General features: G+C 43.2%; 1 long non-coding RNA gene across 1 annotated transcript in view; it reads left to right on the top strand.

Annotated features, from left to right (window-relative positions):
* LOC142830852 (uncharacterized) overlaps positions 1 to 23,162 on the top strand; it is a 67,540-nt gene that overhangs the window by 11,203 nt on the left and 33,175 nt on the right. The gene's annotated exons all lie outside the window — the stretch shown is intronic.

Raw genomic sequence — 23,162 nt, 5'->3', positions numbered from 1 at the left:
GCCCCACAGACTGAGCATAAGATTCACACACACTTTTTAATGATTTAATTCTAGCACATTATAGACTCAGCATGGCTATATTTAAATACGGTATGTGGGTACTTGCTACATGAAATCCAGATTTCTACTAATTATTTTTGCCAGTCACAATGTTGCCTTATAAAAAATAGCTAAGAAAGAAATACGATTTCCTTTGTGTATTATTTTTCATACAATATCACCCTTATACATTTTGACGGGTTACAATGTACCCAAGACATCAAGCCATCTGGCTACTAGAGAAAAACAAATGTGGCTTCTGTTATAGTTTGATTGTGCTGCCATCTTCAAGCTGAGCATAAGTGACTTTGCCAGGATCCAGGCAGAATTTTGATTCTTTCAAATCACTCTTCTTAACCACAGACCCCTGTTTTAGTTCACAGGTTAGGACAGCATCTTTCTTGACAAAGTTACTGTTCCCCTCCCAAACCTAAATCACTAACTTCTGCACAGATAAAAGAGAAGGGTTTGGTCAGGTGTCATTTGAGAATGCCCTTCAAATTCAATAGTAATAGAGATGTAGCCATATTAGTCTAGTCTAGCTGAAACAAAAAACAGGACTATGTAGCACTTTAAAGACTAACAAGATGGTTTATTAGGTGATGAGCTTTTGTGGGCCAGACCCATTTCCTCAGATCAAATTGTGGAAGAAAATTGGCACAACCATATATATCAAAGGGATACAATCAAAAAAAGTGAACACATATAAAAAGGACAAATCAAATTTCAGAACAGAGAGGGGATGGGGGGGGGGGAGGTTAATGTCTGTGAGCTAATGATATTAGAGGTGATAATTGGGGAAACTATCTTTGTAATGGGTAATTTTTTTGAAATTTTTTTGTTTCAAATTCAATGTCTAAGACATACAAAGCATTCAAGACATGAGTTAATTAACCCTTGATGGTTCAACTAGTCTAAATAGAGTTATTAGGTCTTTGCAGTACCACAATGTTACTTACCTATAAGCATACTTCAAACTTATGTAATATAGTTTGCTCAAATTTTCAAACAAATCTCAAAATCAGGTTCTAATAGTACAACCATAATTCTTTTATGCCTAATGTTTTACATTTAAATACTCAGTTTTGTATATAGAAATGGAATCTGAACCTGCACAGTGGGTCATTGATTGTAACTGGTTGAAATACAACTGTGATATTTTAAAGGTTACTTTTGAAAAACATGACCATTGTCATAATATTTTGAAATAGCGAAGAATGCTTTAACTGTACATAGTTACCAATTCTTGTTTTGCAAACATTTTCAAGAGAAAACTTTAGCTTGTCATTGCTCTCAAAAGTTTCCAAAGGATAAAGTATCCCTAGAGCCTTCAGTAAACAGCCTTTCTTTGCAGGAAAATGTGGGGAAATTCTATCTTGGGAGGAAATAATATGAAATATTTAGCTAAGTATAAATGCAGCATTGTTACAATTGCCTAGAAGCTCTACACCACCACTTTTTTTCCTAAAATTTTAAATTTGAATATAAAACAAATGCCCTAAAGTGATTTCTGCTAGAAATGGGCCAATAAGCTTTGGATCAAAGTTCAGGTCCAGAGTGTGAACAACTCCTGAATAAAGAAGCTGTTAAAAATAAATCTCTCTCTTTAGGGGTCCCATCTTTAATTTCAGTTTTTGGTTGTTTTACAAATACATTTTCATGGAAATCGAGTGGAGTCGATTATATTTTCTGTGCTCCAGGCTGGGGCAGCTCATTCGGAGTTGGAGGGCAGGAGCATAGGTACACCAGAAATCACTTGCATATCCAGCATTGTATCACTTGTACTAACTCTAATGGAAGTTACATATGCAATTTCCTAGCAATATCTCTCTGTAAAAATCTGCATTTAAAGACACAATGAAGACCCAAATAATTATCTTGCATTTTAATCTACAGAGGGGGATGGATATTGTAACCAAACACAAATTACATCATGATAAATTGATAGAATTGTCTTTAACTTTCTAAAGCAACACCAGTGAATGAATTTGTTTTCTACTGCAAGCTTATCTTTAACCCAATCTTTCCTGAGAGTTGCTAAGTTTCCCCTTTATTGAAATCCTACTCATTAACAAGTAACTCTGAAAGGAAAAGAGACCCTGTTTGCCACAAACAACTAGGATCATGTTTTTCCCTGAAGGGTAATTTACATAAAAATTACTACAACACTCTTATTGCCTAAGGAAACTATAATTGTGTTTATGCCTATCACTGGCATAATACAGCTGGCATGCTATAACCTGACAGAAATTAAATTAGAAGTATATCATAATGTATGCACATGCTGGAGTTTGATATTTTAATGAGATACCAAGCTTTCATGGCTTTGTATATGGAATATTTTGACCATTAGGTTTATTCCAATAAATTAATTTACATGCCACATTTCTTCACCACATAAGCGACTATGTCCATCATTCAGTAACTGACTACAAGAAGCCACCATATTAAAACCCTAATTTGAAATTCATTTGTTTTTAGCTTGTCACTTGCCAAATGGCTATCTGGAACAGGAGGAGGTTAGTTTTATATGTGTTTATATAATGGGGAAGATAGGCACATCCCATCCAAATGTTCTGCTAGTTTGGACCAAGGAAAATAACAAAAGAAACAATAAATACAATTTCTCCATGGGAGAGCACAGTGTGCAAGTCTCTTCTGTAACAGCATGCAAAAGCTCTATGGATAAAAAAAGCTGATCACAGGGAGAGTTCTTAGAATTGCAACACATACACCACACACATTTCCAACTAGACGCACCACAGCTAACAACAGTTCTTTGGAAAGCTGTACCTTTCATCTGTGAGACGAGTTCTTTGGTTGACTTTATGAGAAGCAAAAAAGTACAGTGGGCCTATGTCAGCATCCTGACACTGCCTATGTTCAATATTTTGTAGGACTATTGCCTAATAAATGGTTCCAGACGGCAGAACAGGAAAGTCTGCATTCAGCATGATACAAAATGAAACATACCATGCCCCTTTTTTAAAACAAACAAAAAAAATGTGATCTAAACATAGGAATCCTTGAATCCAATATGTTGCTTTACAAAACACACAGGTATTCATTCAGTTCACAACTAAGTCTTTTGATTCATACCAGAACTGCTATAAAGCAGCTTTCACATAGAGAACAATTCTAGATATTATGCAAATGATGTTTTCACACTTTGTAATATTTTTAGGGCAAGGGCTCTCTCATACCCTATCATGTGCAGCACCTATCACAACAAAACACAATCTAGATTGGAGCTTTCTAGATACTACTACTATTATACATAGGGCTACCAGACCCATCCAGACAGTTGCCCCTTGCTTCCTGTTATAAGACTCGGTTTTCAGTTGCTTATAACTTTGGGAAACTAACTGGGTGGAATTTTTTGACTTAGGGTGTCTGCTTCAGAGTTAAATTTCTTTGAAAACTTTCAGCCAAAACAATTAGCTGATTCCGACACCAACACTGGAAATTGTTTTGCTTATAACAAATTCCAGTGACTTTTACTTTAAAAAGCTCTATTGATTCCTTGTTGTGGACCGGGACTTGAAGTTTGACAGGAAGAAGGGATTTCAACTTAGGTCTCCTGTAACACAGGAGAGCATCTTAGCCACTGGGCCATGGAATATTTTGGCATAGGTCATTCTTGATGTCTCTGGTTGAAGTGATTCTACTGTATTTTAATACCCAGACATTCAAACAAAGATTTGAACTTTGATCTCCCACATCCTAAGTAGTACCCTGATTGCCAGTCACTAACACTCTTTTGCTGGGACAATGCCTATCCATTGTTATCATGAATTACTATGACTCTCCCCTATGAATGACATTGCAATTTTAATAATGTTATTTTAATATAGGTTTTTGTGTGTAATAAATAATGTTTGCATATTACCATATATTTTCATATACACTAGTACAACATGTACTATTCAGAATAGGTGTCTTTTTCAGGTTAAACAATAAAAGAGTGAAAGAATAAAAACCCTGGAGAGAAAATAACACACTGACTCATTCTTTACCATTGTGCATCTAAAATTAAACCAAATGGCAGCTACATCTGAAGACATTTTTACACTGAAAAGTGCAGTGCAGAGAAAACAGAGGCACATCAACTTTTGGTTTCCTACATTACAAAAGCCGAACATCTCTTGCAGCAGAATTCCTATATCCAGCCCCACTTGCACTATTTTTCAGTCTTCCGAGTAAGATGTTCAGTTTGTCCATTTGCATGTACCCAAGATGCTGTTAACTACTGCACAACAATGTTGGCTTTGAAGCTGCAAGCATGAACTGAAAGCTTTGGCTGGGTTTTAAGATATAGTGAATTCTTCCCTTTATGTTGTTCAAGCCAAATTATAAAAGATGTGCCTAATTTTAGCATTTAGACTATTGAAGGTGGGATATATCAGATACTTATTTAATTTATACCAAAATAGATTGTTATCCTGGGATGAGGCATACCTGGGTGGTCGACAAATGCCTTTGATGTCGACCCCCACGCATCCAGACTACAGCGCTGAGCCGACAAACAGCTGATCGGCTCAGCGCGGCAGCCATGTAAACGTAAATGAAGCGGCGATTATTTAAATCGCCACTTCATTTTCCTATGCCTGGTATTCTAATCTACATGCCTTTGTCGCTAGAGGCATGTAGTCTAGACGTACCCCTAATGTATACTGAGGTAATAACATGAAGTCTCTGGGGTTGAAATAAATATAAAGGATGAAATCCCAGCCACATTGAAGTTAATTAGGGTTGCGTCACTGAAGTCAATGGAGTCAACATTTCACCCCAAAATTCTGACTCAAAGTTGAACGCTTAGTTGCTTATTTTTTATGATGACCCTAAAGTGCATATCCACTTCGCAACTATTCCAGAGCAGCACTACAGCATGAACCTCCACCAAAATGTTTGGACATTCTTATGAAACAGTCTATTTTCTAATTTTGTGCTAGTTATGCTCCATCTCGTGGGGCAACTAATATACTACAAATGCTTCATTCTCTTTCAGTTACTTTTCTCTGCATTGGTTCATTTGTCATGTTTGTTCAGTCATTTTGTAAGATTCATACCTGAACAGGCCAGCCACCATCTTTGCAGAGTTAGTGCTGTGTGTGTAAACTGCTCCATGAGAGTCTTCATCTCTGCTTTAGAATTAATGATGCATAAAGGACTGTTCCCTTAGCCTTAATAGCTCAAAAGAACCAATGCATCCCAAGGGTATACCTAGGTAGAAAAAAGGGCTATTTATTTCTGCAACATGTTGAACTCGTGCAGTACGACTGTGCCTTGGGTCTTTTATCTGTCATTTTAATCTGTCAACTAAATGAGTTATTGGGTTATTTTTAAGCAGTCAGAAGTAGAAGTGAGGGGATGATTTGACTTCTATATGACCTAGCCTCCCCAGGAGTAGCAGAGATGAGGCTTTTTGATTGATTCACTGACATATATTTAGGACAGTTTTCAACACCATTCGTTTGTAAAAACTATCAGCAAAGGGGACAAAAACATGACTAAAAATAACAAACCACAAGCACATTGACACATCCCTTAGCTGCTTCATGACCTACTTTCATAAAACAGAAAGTAAACAGCAGGTATCTGGCAAATTGGTCTTCAAGAAAACTTAGAAAGTTTCAACCTTGTCACTTCAGCTTTCTACTCCACTGGACCTCATTATGCCAAGCTCTCTGAACACTACCTACAGTTCCTGATGTGCTCGTCCATGTTCACTTGACTGGCTTTTCATTTGGGCAAAGTGAATAAATGGCTGATCATAACACTTGTGTGGCACTGACCTCTCCAGGTCTGCATGGGGGAGGTGAATGTAGGGAAGGAGAAGAGACCAGATATCATGTACGGGAGGGAAGTACATTATTTTCTACGAGCCTGTGGAATCTGTGACAAAGGTAGCACCCGACCCAAATTGTAATGCTTTACTCTGTATTCCTTCAGTGGCTGAACTGCTTTTAAAAAGCATATGGGAATGGGGAGGAGAAAACCTAGTGACAGCTGCCAATTTAGCAATTCCTGATCATTCAGATTTTGACACATCACTGGAGATTTCATAATACCCCTCATGTCTTTGTAGACATCTTTATTTTTGGAAGCTATAAGAAAGATAGCCTTTGGGGATCCTCTGTGATTCATGGCATTTGGAGCCAGTAGGACTATCACCACCCATTTTGATAGCCCAGCTTGAAGAAAACTATACAAATGTGGCTTTGTACAGGTTTCTTTCCAACACATTCACTCCATCAGAGAGGGATTGAGGCCCTCCCCTTTAAGCTCTTTGCAGCAATGACATTGGGACAGTTCTCAATTACTTGAGTGTACTCCAGTGATGCCAATAAAGTTATTCTATATCAGGATGTGGGTCACTGATTTCTATGTGTTTCTAAAATGCCAAGGATAGTTATGTTTGGAAATGTCTGAAACTAATCTGGCACATCTCTGGCAGAGTACAATAAAAGGGAATGTTTTCCATTCTATTTACCAAACACACTAGGACTTTCACTACTTATCCTTTACACAGAAGTCAAATGTTTAGGTTGCTTTATCCAACACTGTACATGGCATATACATTTAGAGCTGGGGTGTCCAACCAGTTCTGAAGCCACTCTGGTGGCTACTGCTATAATGAGCTAGGCACACTCCACCAGCCAAATAGCCACATTATTCAAGCCAACTAGCCACTGGCCAAACATGTGGCTAGGGGCTAGCGCGTTGGACACCACAGAATTAGAGCATCGGAATATGCTAGGCTGCTGCTGCTCCTTTGAACCAGCTCTCCATTCTAAGTGGGCAGTGCTCCATTTATGCAGCATTTGCACTGTAAGCTGAGATAACAGTAGCACAGCAGGTTCTCAAAGTGTGGTCTTGTACGTAGGCTGTAGTTTTGGGGCATGTCCCCCTTTCAATGGGGAGCCTGCATTGATGCTCCAACCCCATGGCCCTCCCCATATGCTTGGAGCACCAGCACTGGCTTCCCACTGAGTGTGTGTGTGGGGGGAGAGCCCTGAGCTTTGCAGGCCAGATCTGGAACATGGGGGAGCGGGGAGGAAGGAAGCAACTCCATATGCTACCGTTCCCTCCTCCCCTGGCTAGGGGAATGGCAGTGCAGGAAACCTCTCGCCCGGTGGCTTTCCTGGCTGTACGCATTGGCTAGAATCATGGTCAACAGGAGCAGTAGTGGGTGGTGCATGGGAACAGGGAGATGCTTGGAACCAGATAAATGCTCCCCTACTCCCTCATGTCCAAACCCCATCCTCCCATCCTCCTCATACATCCCCTCCCTTCCAGAGCCCCCAATACATTCCTGCACCCAACCTCCCAGGCACCCACCCAAATGGAGGAGCTGGCTCCAGCCTTTACGCCTGTCCTCCCCCCGCCCACCTCCATGGAGGGTCTTTACTCGCTGGGGGTGAGCAAGTTCTCCAATCAAGGAGGCAGGAAGTGCTTGGAGGATCATGTGACTCAGATCATGTTGGAGCTGGAGGAGCTGCCGGCTGAAGGGAAGAAGGGATTGGTGCTTCATTGTCTGCTACCGGCCACATGGAACAAGCTGGATAAGTTACAGTCACTGCCAGATTGGGTCAACTTCTCTGCTTCTCTCCCAAATCCTCCCCTGGGAAATATCCCAGGCTTCATTTGCATGTTCCCGTCGCCATTTTTAAATCCCTCTTAGTCCAAACTAACTGCCCGCGGCTAGACGCGGCACATAAACGTTAATTCGAACTAACTCCTTAGTTTGAATTAACTGTTACTCCTCGTGGAATATTCAAAATATTTAAATCCCGGGCTTCATTTGCAACTCCGGTTGCCCTCATTTGCCTACCTAGCTCGAACTAACGAGCTAGTGTAGACATACCCTTATTGATGTACTTAATGCTATAGTTTCTCCATGCTTGCTTTGAATTTGCCCACCAAAATTCTAGAAAAGAAATGATTTGAGGTGAAACATAAAACCTACCCATTTCTCCTCCCCAACACAATACTTCTTATCCATATTTAAAAGATGGCTGTTAGACTATCTTTCTTGTTTAACACCTCCATAACAGACTACAGAATATTGCAGCTGCTGAAAAACATATTGACAATCTAGTGTTTAGGTCTGGAAATTGGAGAATACAGCTGGCTGAAAATTTTCTAACAGAAGGTTTGTCACTGGAAAATGCCAATTTGTCAAAATCAACACATTCTGTAGAAAGGTGCTGATTTCAACAAAACTTGAAACAAAGAGTTTTGCTAAGTTATCCTTCCTGACCTTATCAAAATTAAATATTTGAATGTTTTTATTTCAAAGTAATTTGAAGTTTCAAAAATTGATATTTCATTTTTATATTATACAAATTTCAACACCAATTACCAAACCAGTCACTTAACCAGTTTAAATAATAATTGCCAGTTCCCAGGTAGAATGCATATTTTGTAGTTTTAAACTATGGACTAAACTTTTGACCAATTCTAAATGAAGAGGGACCTTTACATGCATGCAGCCAGGTGGAATTCCTCAGCACTATCAGCATGTGGTAGCTAATCTGTTGGGGTATGCCTACGCTACAGCACTAATTCGAACTAACTTAGTTCGAATTAGTTAATTCGAACTAGTGCATCTAGACCTAAAAACTAGTTCGAATTAGCGTTTCGAGTGGACATTGAGTGGACTCTGAACCGAGGTTAAGGATGGCCGGAAGCAGAGCCGGCAGGGCATCAGATTAGGACTTAGAGCGTGAAGCTGCTCCCTCAGGCTAGCCGAGGGCTGTGCTTAAAGGGACCCGACCCCCACCCCGGACAGATAGTTCTCAGGGGTTCCCCGTTCGCTTGTCTAACTCAGCAAAGCAGTCCTGGCTTGGAGTGCCCTGAATGCCCACACTAGGCACATGACAGCACTCGGCCATCAGCCCGGCTGCACTTGCCACAGGCTGCCATCTGTGGAGGGGGGTCAATCGGGGGGCTGCAGGAGAGGAGCCCACAGAGCGAGCCCAGTCCTCCCCATCGGGGGCTCGTACCCCATTCCTCCCTCACCTCCTTCCACTTACCCCTCCCTAGCCCCCCTTCCTGATGTACAAAATAAAGGACACCTGTGTTCAAAAATAGAAACTCTCTTTATTGAACAAAACTCGGGGAGACTAGGAAAAGGAGGTGGGAGAGGGGAAGAGAGAGGGCGGGAGAGGGGAGGGCAATTAAAATGATCAGGGGTTTGGAACAGGTCCCATATGAAGAGAGGCTAAAGAGACTGGGACTTCTCAGCTTAGAAAAGAGGAGACTGAGGGGGGATATGATAGAGGTCTGTCGCCAGAGGCATGTAGATTAGGCTACCCGACATAGAAAAATGAAGCGGCGATTTAAATAATTGCCGCTTCATTTAAATTTACATGGCTGCCGCGCTGAGCCGACAAACAGCTGATCAGCTGATCAGCTCATCCCAGGAGGCATACCTGGGTGGTCAACAAATGCCTTTGATGTCGACCCCCGCGCGTCCAGACTACCGCGCTGCGCCGACAAACAGCTGATCAGCTGTTTGTCGGCTCAGCACGGCAGCCATGTAAATTTAAATGAAGCGGCAATTATTTAAATCGCCGCTTCATTTTCCTATGTCAGCGACAGAGGCATGTAGTCTAGACGTACCCTTAGATGCCGATCCCTGCTGGATTAGCGGAAGGGAGGAGACAGGGCAGCTGAGGGGGAGGGACCCAGGGGGGTGCAGAGTGAAGTGATGATGTCACTTTATTGTCACGCAGGAAAGTTTTCTGTAATATATAGAGAGATCACAGGGGACTATGTTCTCATGTCAAAAAGAAAAATATATTCTACAGTTGTCTATGGAAAAACTTGACCCCAGAAGATTAGTGACCTATAAATGTGTGATATGAGACTTGCAGCTTATGTCAGTTGCACTGATGATTTTATACACTCTCTCTCTAAAGGTCTTGTTATCGATTACTTTTTCTGACTTTGCTAAGACTCTGGTTTGAGAAGTAACAGCAGAGAGTATTCTCAGCTTCCTGCAGGGCAAACACATGCTAGGGAAAGATGCAAGTCATTACACATTTTAAAAAATATATATGTTGAAATCCAGTATATTTACAATGGCCATCACTGCACAGTCATTACTAACCCACTCTCACCACACCTCTGTATCTGAGCTGTGACTATAATGATAGTAATAATGAACTGGAAAATGGAAGAGGTAGTAAGCCAAATACAAGAGAAAATTTAAGCATATAAATAAATAAACAAATATAAATAAAGGAAGGAAATTTTTACAATTTAGGTGTAACTGAGTGAACAGTGTGCTATGAACAGTATTTTTTTTTAGCTATGTTTCATGGATGTTAAGACCAGAAGGGGTCATTAGATCATCTAGTGTAGTTTCCTGTGCATCACATGCCAGAGAATTTCAATAATAAAACAATGAAATACAAGAAAATGCAATAAAAACTTCAACCAAGAATTCAGCAGCACCTTCAAGCAGAGTTGATCAGTCAAAGCACATAAAGCTAGTGCTCCACTCACTACAGTGGTTCGCTGGAGATTATGAGGTCAAATTCAAGATATTTTTCATTCTTCTCCCTCCTTTTTTAATTTTAAATATATACTTGCTACATGGTATAGGCTCAAGGCACTCAAGATAAAGAAGCCCTCATCTCCATTAACTGCTCTGTTGCATGACAACTAAGACATTATGTTGACAGAACTCAGCGGCAGTGTAGACGCAGGTATAGTTTTGTCGACAAAAGTTCACTTTTGTCGACAAAACCCTGTAGTCTAGATACACCCGAGGTGAGGTGCTCTAACATTTTTACTAATAATTGGGGGGGGTCAACACCCTTCCCCACCCCCCACCCCCGGCACCTCTTAGAACAGTCCAGAACATGTCATATGGGACTCTGGTGGTGATTTAAAGTCAGGAATTGTGGGCCCTTTTGAATTGTTGGTTTCCAGGGCAACTGTCCCCTTAGCCTGCTGATAATCTAAAGCCAGATTGACACTCTGCCCTTTATAGCAAAAGATCATCCTTACTCGTGAAAATATTTGTCATTCAGTTGCTCACTAGAGGATATACTATAGAAGAGTGACTCATCATTTGTCATATCCTCTCAGCTGGACACAACTGCCAGCCCCCAACTGCCAGCCATCCTATCACTGCTGTGACCTACTTTTCATGATCAGCCAGGCCACACACAGTTTCATCCATTCAGGAGTAAGAAAGAGTCTTTATGCAAGGTCTTCAGCCCAACTCTGGACTCAGTGGTCATTACATCCTTTATATCAGTGGCTTTCCCTTCACCTTTCTTGATGGCCAGTAGAGGAACCCAAGCCCTCTCTGCATTATTCTGGCTAAGGTTTACCTTCTTACTGCCTCTCCGGAACACTTCCTACCTCAGGCCATCTCTAATTCCTTTTCTTATCCCCTTTCTGGGTTCGTTCCTCTAAATTCTTTGCCCCTTTCAGGACATTGCAGAATTCTCCTCAGCTCCTGTACAAAGCTAAGCATCCTAAGAATTTTCCCCTGGAGTCCTGGCTTCTGTTTGCTCCTCTGCATCCATTTCTTTCTGTCTCTCAAAATTTCCACATAGGGCTGTCTCTCTTTTGTCAAAGCTCAACACAGACACTCACTCCACTCCTGCTCTTTGCCAGTGCGCCCTTGTCTGGAGAGGATCCCAAGGTCTACTCCAAGCTTCCGATCTCCTTTCTACAGCCCCAAAGTCTTTCCTTTATTAGCTACCCCGTTCCTCTCGCCGGGGACTCATTTCAGTCACTCAGCTGTCCCCCACCTAAATCTAATCCTAGGGTGGTCCAAGATCACCTTTCTTTTGAAATCAGGTGCATTAACTGCAGTTTGGCTCTAGTTAACACTCTCGACCTTTGTGGACTATATCCACCATTACAATACTCTGAGTGGGATTTTCAATCGTGCTCAGAGTTGACCTAACTCCCACTGAAATTGAGGAACACTGTTCATCTTTGTTAAACTCCAAATATGCCTAACAACTTTAATTTTATTTGCCTGATATAGTTACCCCCCTGATATAGTACACTAGATGTCCTTGAGTGAGTCTATGCAATTGGCAGTCTATTCATTGTTAAAAATAGACAGCACTTTTTTTAAACTTTGTTTCAGGTTAGCATAAGGACTGACTAAACTCTGTGAATCATAAGACAGCAGGAGAATTGAGCTGTACAAGGTGTCATTAGAGGAATGCCTTTAGACACAAAGAATTACCAATGAAATTAACAATTTTAAAGCAAATTGCTTGTATCTGTATATTACTCAGGATGCTACAAACCTAAATATGATGATAAAGATCAAAGTTTATTTCTTTGTGAAAACATTTATTCAAGCAATTTTGCACAAAGCCCATTAACTTTTTATAGCAAAACAACAATACACCCAAATATGACTTCCCAAACAAATTAACACCTCAGCTCTTGAGCAAAGCCAATCAGGATCATCTTCTGAAAGGAATAAGGAGGGAGAGGGGGGCGGAGTCCAAAAAGCTGCCAGAAACGATGCTGGTTTAGGCAGTTCTCTTTTTCTCTCTCTCGCTTCTTGAAGCACACTGATCAAACTTACTCTCTAAGGGTATGTCTACACTACAAAGTTAATTCGAACTAACAGACGTTAGTTCGAATTAACTTTAATAGGCGCTACACATACAAACTGCTAGTTCGAACTAAATTCGAATTAGCGGAGCGCTTAATTTGAACTAGGTAAACCTCATTCTACAAGGACTAATGCCTAGTTCGAATTAAGGGCTGTGTGGCCACTTAATTCGAACTAGTGGGAGGCTAGTCCTCCCCAGCTTTCGCTGGTGGCTACTCTGATCACCACCAGGGAAACTCTTCTGCCCCGCTCTCGGCCCCAGAGCCCTAAAAGGGGCACGGTCTGGCTATGGTGCCTGTGCCAGGTGCAAGCCTGCCAGCACCCAGCCAGCGGACCCTGCATCTGGCATGGCTCGAGCCGGCCACCCGCTGCCACCCAGCCCTCCGCCTCTTCCCGGGACCAGGCTGGCGGCACCCAGGAGCCTGCCCGGGGCCGCAAGAGGCGGGCGCCCACCTGGTCTAGTGTGGCAATCGTGGACCTCATCCACGACGTCCGCACTAGGCACAGGAAAGTGGCCGTCTAGGGCAGGATAGCTGCCAGCCTGGCCACCCAGGAGGAGGTTTGCATGAAAATCAGGGTGGTCCAGTGAGACCCCCGACCCTGAGCTTAGAACATAACAACAGCCATGCTGGGTCAGACCAAAGGTCCATCTAGCCCAGTAGCCTGTCTGCTGACAGCAGCCAGCACCAGGTACCCCGGAGGAGATGAACCGAAGACAATGACCAAGCAATTTGTCTCGTGCCATCCAGCTCCAGCCTTCCACAAACAGAGGCCAGGGACACCATTCCTACCCTCTGGCTAATAGCACTCCGTGGACCCAACCGCCATGACTTTATCTCACTTCTCTTTAAACTCTGTTATAGTTCTAGCCTTCACAGCCTCCTTCAGCAAGGAGTTCCACAGGTTGACTATTTGCTTTGTGAAGAAGAACTTTCTGGTATTATTTTGAAGCCTGCTACCCATTCATTTCATTTGGTGTCCTCTAGTCCTTCTATTATGGGAACTAATGAAGAACTTTTCTTTATGCACCCTCTCCACACCACTCATGCTTTTACAGACCTCTATTATATCCCCCCTCAGCCTCCTCTTTTCTAAGCTGAAAAATCCCAGTCTCTTTAGCCTCTCTTCATATGGGACCTGTTCCAAACCCCTGATCATTTTAGTTGCCCTTTTCTGAACCTTTTCCAAAGCCAAAATATCTTTTCTGGGATGAGGAGATCACATCTGTACACAGTACTGAAGATATGGAGTACCATAGTTTTATACTTCCCCTGCTCCTTCTTCCCCTGGCTTCCCCCTTCCAGCTCCCTCCTCCCAGGTTTTCTCCTCCCCTCTCCCACCCTCTCTCTTCCCCTCTCCCACCTCCTTTTCCCAGTCTCCCCGAGTTTTGTTCAATAAAAAGAGTTTCCATTTTTGAACACACATGTCCTTTATTTTGTACATCAGGAAGGGGGGTGTCCGAGTTAGAACTACAACAATGGGTGCCCGTCCCAGGGAGCCATAGCCTGTAATACCTCTGAGGCTGGTATAGGGGGCTCTGTCTGTGAGGTGGAGTGTTTTCCATATAAGGGCATGTAAATTAATAATCTTTCCCTGCTCGCTCCACCCATTGCAGTGAAAGATCAGCCAATGGGCTGACTTGTGCTCAGGCCTGCTACTCCACCCACTGCAGCAAAAACCAACCTATGGGGTGATAAGTTCACAGGCAATAAAACAGGCAGGCAGCCCCTCTCTCACTGGGGATTCGCATAGAATGAACGCCTGGCCTGATCACCCAGACGCCTTGCACCCCCCGCTCTCGAGTCTTACTGAGCGTACTCCGAGTTGGTCGACCCGAGTGGAGACAGTTTATGAGCATGCGACCGGTACTTGTGTTCCTGCTGTCTCCAGAACTGGTATAACCCCCCCCCCCCCCCGCCATCATCCCTATCCTAATTGATTTTTTAGTTGTCCTTATTGCTTGTCAAGTGACAGTGGCTAAAAAGTTACTAAGTTAGTTTATAAATAGTTGTGGTTTAGGTTTTTTACTGTTTCCTTGTATAAAGTTGTGTAAATAATCAGCCCTATGGACACTACCAGTGTTAATTCAACTGTTTCTAACCCCTGAGCAGTTATTGGGAATTATTGCGATTTAGAAAAGCCTCAGGGAATTGTTTTGTGTTGTCTGGCAATCTGTTTAATTTTTGTTCTGATGATTGTCTGGCGCCATCAAAATAAAATCAGTTAGTGCTTTTTAAAGCCCCCAGTTGTGGTCTCATCCTTTCCGGCATCCCTTCGAACCTCGTGTATTACGGGAACTGACAGGGGGCTAGGGAGGGGTAAGTGGAAGGAGGTGAGAGAGGAATGGGGTACGAGCCCCCGATGGGGAGGATTGGGGTGGCTCTGCGAGCTCCTCGGGATGGAAGCTCTCCTGCAGCCCCCCCCCCCAGATGGCAGCCTGTGGCAAGTGCATCCAGGCTGATGGCCGAGTGCTGTGATGTGCCGAGTGTGGGCATTCAGGGCACTCCAAGCCAGGACTGCTTTGCTGTCCCTCATCGAGTTAGACAAGTGAGCGGGGAACCCCTGAGAACTGTCTGTCCGGGGTGGGGGTTGGGTCCCTTTAACCACAGCCCTCGGCTAGCCTGAGACAGCAGCTCCACGCTCTAAGTCCTAATCTGATGCCCTGCCGGCACTGTTTCCGGCCATCCTTAACTTCGGTTCAGGGTCCACTCAATGTGGACATGCTAGTTCGAATTAGCAAAATGCTAATTCAAACTAGCTTTTAGGTCTAGATGCACTAGTTCGAATTAGTTTAGTTCAAATTAACTAATTCGAATTAAATTAGTTCAAATTAATGTTGTAGTGTAGACATACCCTAAGTAATTAAATTGAACTAATGTTTAGCACTCAAGAGTCTTCTGGCCAAGAATCCTACAGGCCATGTGTGTCCATGACAGACCCGATGGATGCCGTAAGGTAGATAAGTAACAATACCTAGCATGATTCTTATAATTTTTATATAAAACTGAAGGCATTATTCACTCCGAGAGTACATTTTTAACATTAAATTAAAGGACTCCCTCACTGATAGAGCTAGGCAAAATAAATTGAGCACAACTCTTTCTTGACAACACTGATCTAGCAAATTCATGTCAATTATGCCAAGTTTTTCTGGTTCAAAAAGCTCAAAACTTTTAAAAAAAAAATCTGAAAAAGCTTTCAGAGGGGAGTCATGTTAATCTGTTTCAGCAAAAACAACGAGAAGTCCAGTCTGATTTAATTAGCACTGATGTCACACTCCCATCTCTGTGTCCCTTCCTCAGATGCTAAAGAGAAAAGGGAAATGGACAAGGAAGTGAGTTGTATCTCATGAAAGCTTATGACCTAACACCCTAATACGCTTAGTCTTTAAAGTGCCACTGGAGTTATTGTTTTTCTTAACAAATTTAGTTTCTACATTTTCAAAACAAAATGTTTTGATTCAAAATGATATTTGTTTTGAAATTTCATTTAATTTTATTTCAAAATAGATAACATTATTAAAATCACAAATGAAATGTTCCATTTTTGGTTTAATGAAATCTTTTGTTTTATTCAAAATAATTTCTTACCAAACTTTTTGATTCACCAAAAATTGTGGACATTTTCATTTCATCTACGCAACCAAAGGAAATTTTTTTTCAGATTTTTAGAATTGCGAGTAAACTGAACACAATCACAGTTCTTCTCCTATAGCTGAACTCATGAGCAAAAATGTAGATTCTCTGGTGTAGGATCTGTGCCTGGATATGCATCAAGCAGTCGGGACAGAGAGTAGAGCAGTTGGAGTACTGATTTGTAGATCAATAATCTTAGATTCTGATCCCACTCTGTCAGTAACTTAGGGTATGTCTACACTACGCCACTAGTTCGAACTAGTGGGGTAATGTAGGCATACCGCACTTGCAAATGAAGCCCGGGATTTGAATTTCCCGGGCTTCATTTGCATAAACTGGGTGCCACCATTTTTAAATCCCTGTTCGTTCGAACCCCGTGCCGCGCGGCTACACGCGGCATGAACTAGGTAGTTCGGACTAGGCTTCCTAGTCCGAACTACCATTACTCCTCATTCCACGAAGAGTAACGGTAGTTCGGACTAGGAAGCCTAGTCCGAACTACCTAGTTCGTGCCGCGTGTAGCCGCGCGGCACGGGGTTCCAACGAGCAGGGATTTAAAAATGGCGGCGCCCAGTTTATGCAAATGAAGCCCGGGAAATTCAAATCCCGGGCTTCATTTGCAAGTGCGGTATGCCTACATTACCCTCCTAGTTCGAACTAGGAGGGTAGTGTAGACATACCCTTGCTGAGTAACTCACACCAAGTTAAGTGAGGTGCTATTTTTGAAAGCACCAAGTGGTTTAGGTTTATATGTCCTATTTAAATGAGGCTTCTGCTTCTAAGGGCACATCTGTGCTTCCATGAAGATCAACACACTGGAAGTCAATCTTCTAGTGTACAATGTAGTGGATCAACCTCCTGCTGTGTGGGTACCCAGAAAATTGTTGCAAGGTACAGTGATTCCTCATTTAACACGGTAGATACATTTTAGAAAATGATCATGTTAAGTGTTCTGCGGGGTCAATTTTCCCATTGAAAATAATGGAAAAAGTGAGGGTTGCGTTTCAAGCGGTGGGGAATGGGGAAACCCAGCCGCCGGTCTGCAAGCTGGGTCGGAGAAAAGGGAGCAAGGCGTCCAGCGAGAGGGGGTCTCCGGGGAATGGCGCGGTGAGCAGAGAACCCTCCACCGCTTTGAAGGGAGGCGAGGGAAGCCCCGCACATTTGCCAGTGACCGGCCAGCTGGGGAAACCCAGCCACCAGCCTGCAAGCTGGGTTGGAGGAGAGGAAGCAAGGCATCCAGCGAGAGGGAGTCTATGGGGAACGGCATGGCAAGCCCTCCGCCACTTTGCAGAGAGGCGGGGGAAGCTCCACGCGGCCGCCAGCAACCAGCTGGCTGGGGAAACCATGTTATTTCAGGGACGGTCATGTTGTTCAAAAAATGTTCCCCCCAAAAACTCATGCTATTGCAAAAAAGTGTTAAGCGGGCACATGTTAAGCGAGTAATTACTGTATGTTGATTCCAGCTACGCAATTTACGTGGCAGAAGTTGCGCATCTTGCATTGATTTTCTCCTCCAGTATAGACCTGATCTAAGTGACTTAGAAGTTTTTGAAAAAGCTCATCCATAACTTTTCCGTGCTGTAATGATTCCATGTGTAAATCAAGAATAATGCTGATCCATCTTGTAGAGTTATGGATGTATATTGGGATATATTTGAGCTAAATATCATGATTTGCATTAAAACCATCCCCATTTCTACTAAATGAATTCTAGATCATACAAAAGATTCCTAGTTTAAAAAGAAAAATGCCTTGAGCCTTGCATACTATAGAACACAGAAGTTAACAGATGAATTAACAGTAGAAAAGAATTAAAGTACTAAGAACATTAAAATTACAAGTTCTTCTCTCACATATTGCAGAGAGGTATCCAAGATCTGAATGTGACTTACCAGATGTAAGGAATGTTGTTTCATTGACACGCTGATCTAAGGTTCACTCAAGTCACTAGAAAGACTCTTATTAATCCAAGATGTTTGGATCAGACCTAACTTTGACAAAATTATTTAAAAAAAAACACTTCATCAACAACAAAAACTTGGTCTGCAGCTTTTAAATGTTCACAGAATCATAGAACACTAGAACTGGAAGGGACCTCAAGAGGTCATAGAGTCCAGTCCCCTGCCCTCATGGCAGGACCCAGTGCTGTCTGACCATCCCTGATAGATGTCTGTCTAACCTGCTCTTAAATATCTCCAGAGATGGAGATTCCACAACCTCCCTAGACAATTTATTCCAGTGTTTCACCACCCTGACAGTTAGGAAGTTTTTCCTAATGTCCAACCTAAATCCCTTTCAGCAGTACTCCTTCCTAGACAGTCGCTTCCCATTCTATATGTGTGAAACTGATTGTTTCTTCCTATGTGGAGCACTTTGCATTTGTCCTTATTAAACTTCATCCTAGTTACATCAGACCATTTCTCCAGTTTCTCCAGATAATTTTGAATTATGATCCTTTCCTCCAAACCACTTGCAACCCCTCCCAGGCTAGTATCATCTGCAAACTTAATAAGCATACTCTCTATTCCAATATCTAAATAGTTGATGAAGATATTGAACAGAACCGGTCTGAAAAACGACCCCTGCGTAAACCCACTTGTTATGCCCTTCCAGCATTATTGTGAACTGTTAATAACTACTCTGAGAATGGTTATCCAGCCAGTTTTGCACCCACCTTATAGTAGCCCCATCTAAGTTGTATTTGCCTGCTTTATTGATGAGAAGATTATACGAGACCATATCAAATGCCTTACTAAAGACTAGGTATACCACATCCACCACTTCTCCCTTATCCACAAGACTTGTTATCCTATCACCTTATTTTCTTCCAGATGTTTGCATATGAATTCCTTAATTATTTGCTCCATTATCTTTCCTGGCATAGAAGTTAAACTGCTTGGTCTATAGTTTCCTGGGTTGTTCTTATTTCCCTTTTTACAGATGGACACTATGTTTGCCCTTTCCCAGTCTTCTGGAATCTCTCCTATCTTCCATGATTGTTCAAAGACAATAGCTAAAGGCTCAGATACCTCCTCTATCAGCTCCTTGAGTATTCTAGGATACATTTCATCAGGTCCTGGTGACTTGCAGACATCTAACTTTTCTAAGTAATTTTTAACTTGTTCTTTTTTTATTTTATCTTCTAAACCTACCCTCTTCCCACTAGAATTTACTACATTAGGCATTCCTTCCAAAGTTGTCAGAGATATTTAATTTTACATTGAATAGATAAGACTAATTTCCAAATGTATATATTTGTAATAGAATTTCAACAACAACAATTTTCAACAACAAAGTCTGATATCCAGATAATTCAGCTGAGGACACAGGGAAGGGGCCTGCTGGGATACAGTTTCCTTCAGCCTGCCAAAAAATTTTCATAATTAGGGTGTGGTTGGACTAAAAGTCCTATTACATTTATGTGTATCTACAAGTCCAGTGACAGTGGAGGCAAAGGAGGCAGCTGCCCCAAAACCCCACAATTTAAAAGGGCCTGGGATCCCCCCTTCTGAACTGTGTGCCTGCATAAGGGGATATTAACTGAGAGTAGAAGGTGCCCAGTGCAGTGCTGTCAAGCAGTCTGGGGGCACTACAGTGGGTTGTGGGGTGCTGGCAACTTGAGGTAGGGATGACTATGGCCGGGAGCTGGGAGTGCTTCCGGGTGATCATTGGGATGAGCTGCACTGCTGGGTGGTATAGGAAGTAATCATAACAAATGCTCCCCAGATAGACTGATTTTTGCATGTTTATCTTTAAAAAAAATATCCTAGAGTGTTGGCCTTTAGACAGCACTAAAATTTGCCCTCTTCTATTGAAATCTGAAGTAACATTCTTGCTCACAGCTGACAGGCTGTGCACCATAGTCCAGCTGGCACCCAGGACCTCCATTGCATTGTCCCACATGCAGCATGCCAGGTAGGGCCCACTCTCCACCCTTCCATGTACGACTCAGGTCTTGTGACATATTGTGCCACCTGCTGGGCCCTCACCAGCCAGCTGCCAAAACCAAAGCAGTGGCTTCTCTTAGTATTTGGGACTGGCCAGGTCTGAGAAGTGGGGTGGATTCATAAGCTAAGAGCTGGGTGCTTCCTAGGAGGGAGGGTGAATTAAAACATGGAGAGGGACCAGCTGATGGTGGTGGGGTGGAACTTGAAACATTTTGATTGCTTGACCCTCCCCCCCCCCTACTTTTGCAGCCTTCCCAATGCCCATGACACACGGATTCAGTGGAATAGCTCACATATAAATCTTGTATCGCCACCTTGCAACATCTAAGAAAAAGAACATTAAATTCAGAGGCTGAAGTCAGAGCCTTAAGGCACCACAGGGGAGTTCCAAGAGATGCCAAGTGTTAGTTAGTAGTGGTGCACAGTAGCACTAGCTACACATAGGATTTTGAGCCCATTTTCAGAAGGCTCATGTTGAAAGGAAACTCATTTTAATTTCTAACCTGCACTTCAAAGCCTATAACATGAGAAGCTGCTTTTATTTTTTAAATTACTTTCATATCCCAATATCCAGTGATGGAAATATCTCAGCTTCTGTAAAGGTCACTGTCATGGGAGTTGCTTAACTTCTCTCTTCAAAGACTATTCGGAGGCTTTCATGTATGTTTGATTGGTAAAGGTAGAACATGACACCTTAGGCGGAAGTCGATGAGGCGCATGTATGTGTGCACTCTGTATGGAGCAAGCCTCCCAGCCTGGGTCGCCAGACTTGAGCTAGCAGGGCCCTTGCTACTGCTTTAAAACTATGTGTACAGACAGCTCAGGCTACCCCTGGGGAGGGAAATAGTCTTCGGAGCCTGAGCTCCTGCCCAAAGCTTCAAAGCACTATGTGCACAGCTATTTTTAGAGTGCTAGTGTGAGCCCACCAGCCCACATCTGCAAATGTGCCTCACTCAGGGTATGTCTACACTACAAAGTTAATTCGAACTAACGGACGTTAGTTCGAATTAATTTTGATAGGCGCTACACTAGCGCTCCGCTAGTTCGAACTTAATTCGAACTAGCGGAGCGCTTAGTTCGAACTAGGTAAACCTCATTCTATGAGGACTACGCCTAGTTCGAATTTACTAGTTCGAATTAAGGGGAGTGTAGCCCCTTAATTCGAACTAGTGGGAGGCTAGTCCTCCCCAGGTTTCCCTGGTGGCCACTCTGGCCAACACCAGGGAAACTCTATTGCCCCCCTCCCGGCCCCGGACCGCTTAAAGGGGCACGGGCTGGCTACGGTACCTGTGCCAGGTGCAAGCCTGCCAACACCCAGCTTGCAGACCCTGCACCTGGCATGGCTCAAGCCAGCCACCCGATGCCCCCCAGCCCTCCCCCTCTTCCCGGGACCAGGCTGGCGGCTCCCGGGAGCTTGCCCGGGACCGCAAGAGGCGGGCACCCGCCTGGTCTAGTGCGGACATCGTGGACCTCGTCCACGACCTCTGCACTAGGCACAGGAAAGTGGCTGTCTAGGGCAGGAGAGCTGCCAGCCTGGCCTCCCAGGAGCAGGTGTGCATGAAAATCAGGGTGGTCCACTGAGACCCCCGACCCTGAGCCCTGAGCTTACAATGGCCATACTGGGTAGGACCAAAGGTCCATCTAGCCCAGTAGCCTGTCTGCCGACAGCGGCCAACCCTAGGGACCCTGGAGGGGATGGACCGAAGACAGTGACCAAGCCATGGCCGAGTGCTGTGATGTGCCCAGTGTGGGCACTCAGGACACTCCAAGACAGGACTGTTTTGCAAGCGGGGCACCCCTGTCCGGGGTGGGGGTCGGGTCCCTTTAAGCACAGCCCTCGGCTAGCCTGAGACAGCAGCTCCACGCTCTAAGTCCTCATCTGATGCCCTGCCGGCACTGCTTCATCCTTAACCCCGGTTCAGGGTCCACTTAATGTGGACATGCTAGTTCGAATTAGCAAAACACTAATTCGAACTAGTTTTTTAGTCTGGATGCGTTAGTTCGAATTAGCTTAGTTCGAATTAACTAATTCAAACTAAGTTAGTTCGAATTAGCGCTGTAGTGTAGACATACCCTCACTTACCTTTCCTCCGGAGACTTTCATTGGTCTTTTTACTGAGGGCAGAAATTCAAATCCCCAGACCACTTTTTCCTTTGTATAGTCTTCTCACATCAGTCACTTTCCACTTGGGGAAGAAGTTAGTTTGTGCTGGGGCAAAAAAAAAAAAAAAAAGATTAGCTTCAAGTTTATTTAGTTTTCAGTTTTTGTAATGAAACCAGAGGTGAAAGCAAGGCAGTGCACCCATGCAGTAAGATGCAGAAGGAGGTTGGCGCACTCCCAACTGGGATCCTGGAGCTCTCCTGCAGGCTGTTGTGCTAAGCAGTAGGCAGCTTGAAAGGGGCTGGCTGCCTGAGGAGGAGGGCCTAAGGTTATAATCTTATCAGCCTAATGAGTAATCTGCCTGGATGGAGAAGCAGAATGCAGAATACAAGGGAAAGCTTTGTTTCTTATACTATTCAAGGTGAATAAGAATGCCCTCCTCCTTGAATAATTCCACTGAGATTAATGGCACTACTCCCTGCCTAAAATGCCACTCAGGCAGGGTATCAGGATGAGGCGATGATTGGCACATAATTTGATAATTAAAAGTTTGATTGCTGTTGATGATGGGATTTAAATTAAAGATATTAAAATTCCCCATGAATCTTTTACATTCTTATGCCCCTCACAACCACCATCCCAACATTCAAACGCTTTCCTTCCACATAATTATACAGTTAATTCACAAGATAAATACATAGATTATTTGAGGTGTGATTTAAAGCCTATGAAATCAGTGGCCATCTTTCCATTGGTATCCAAAGGATTTGGACCATGCCTCTAGTCATGCACTCTTTTGAAGGACTAGTAAGCAAGGAATCACTGAACCCGTT

The sequence above is a fragment of the Pelodiscus sinensis genome, chromosome 10, assembly GCF_049634645.1.
Source record: "Pelodiscus sinensis isolate JC-2024 chromosome 10, ASM4963464v1, whole genome shotgun sequence".
In the NCBI taxonomy this organism is placed as follows: Eukaryota; Metazoa; Chordata; order Testudines; family Trionychidae; genus Pelodiscus; species Pelodiscus sinensis.
Note: the sequence above shows the minus strand (reverse complement) of the source record. Positions and strands in the feature narration are given on the sequence as shown.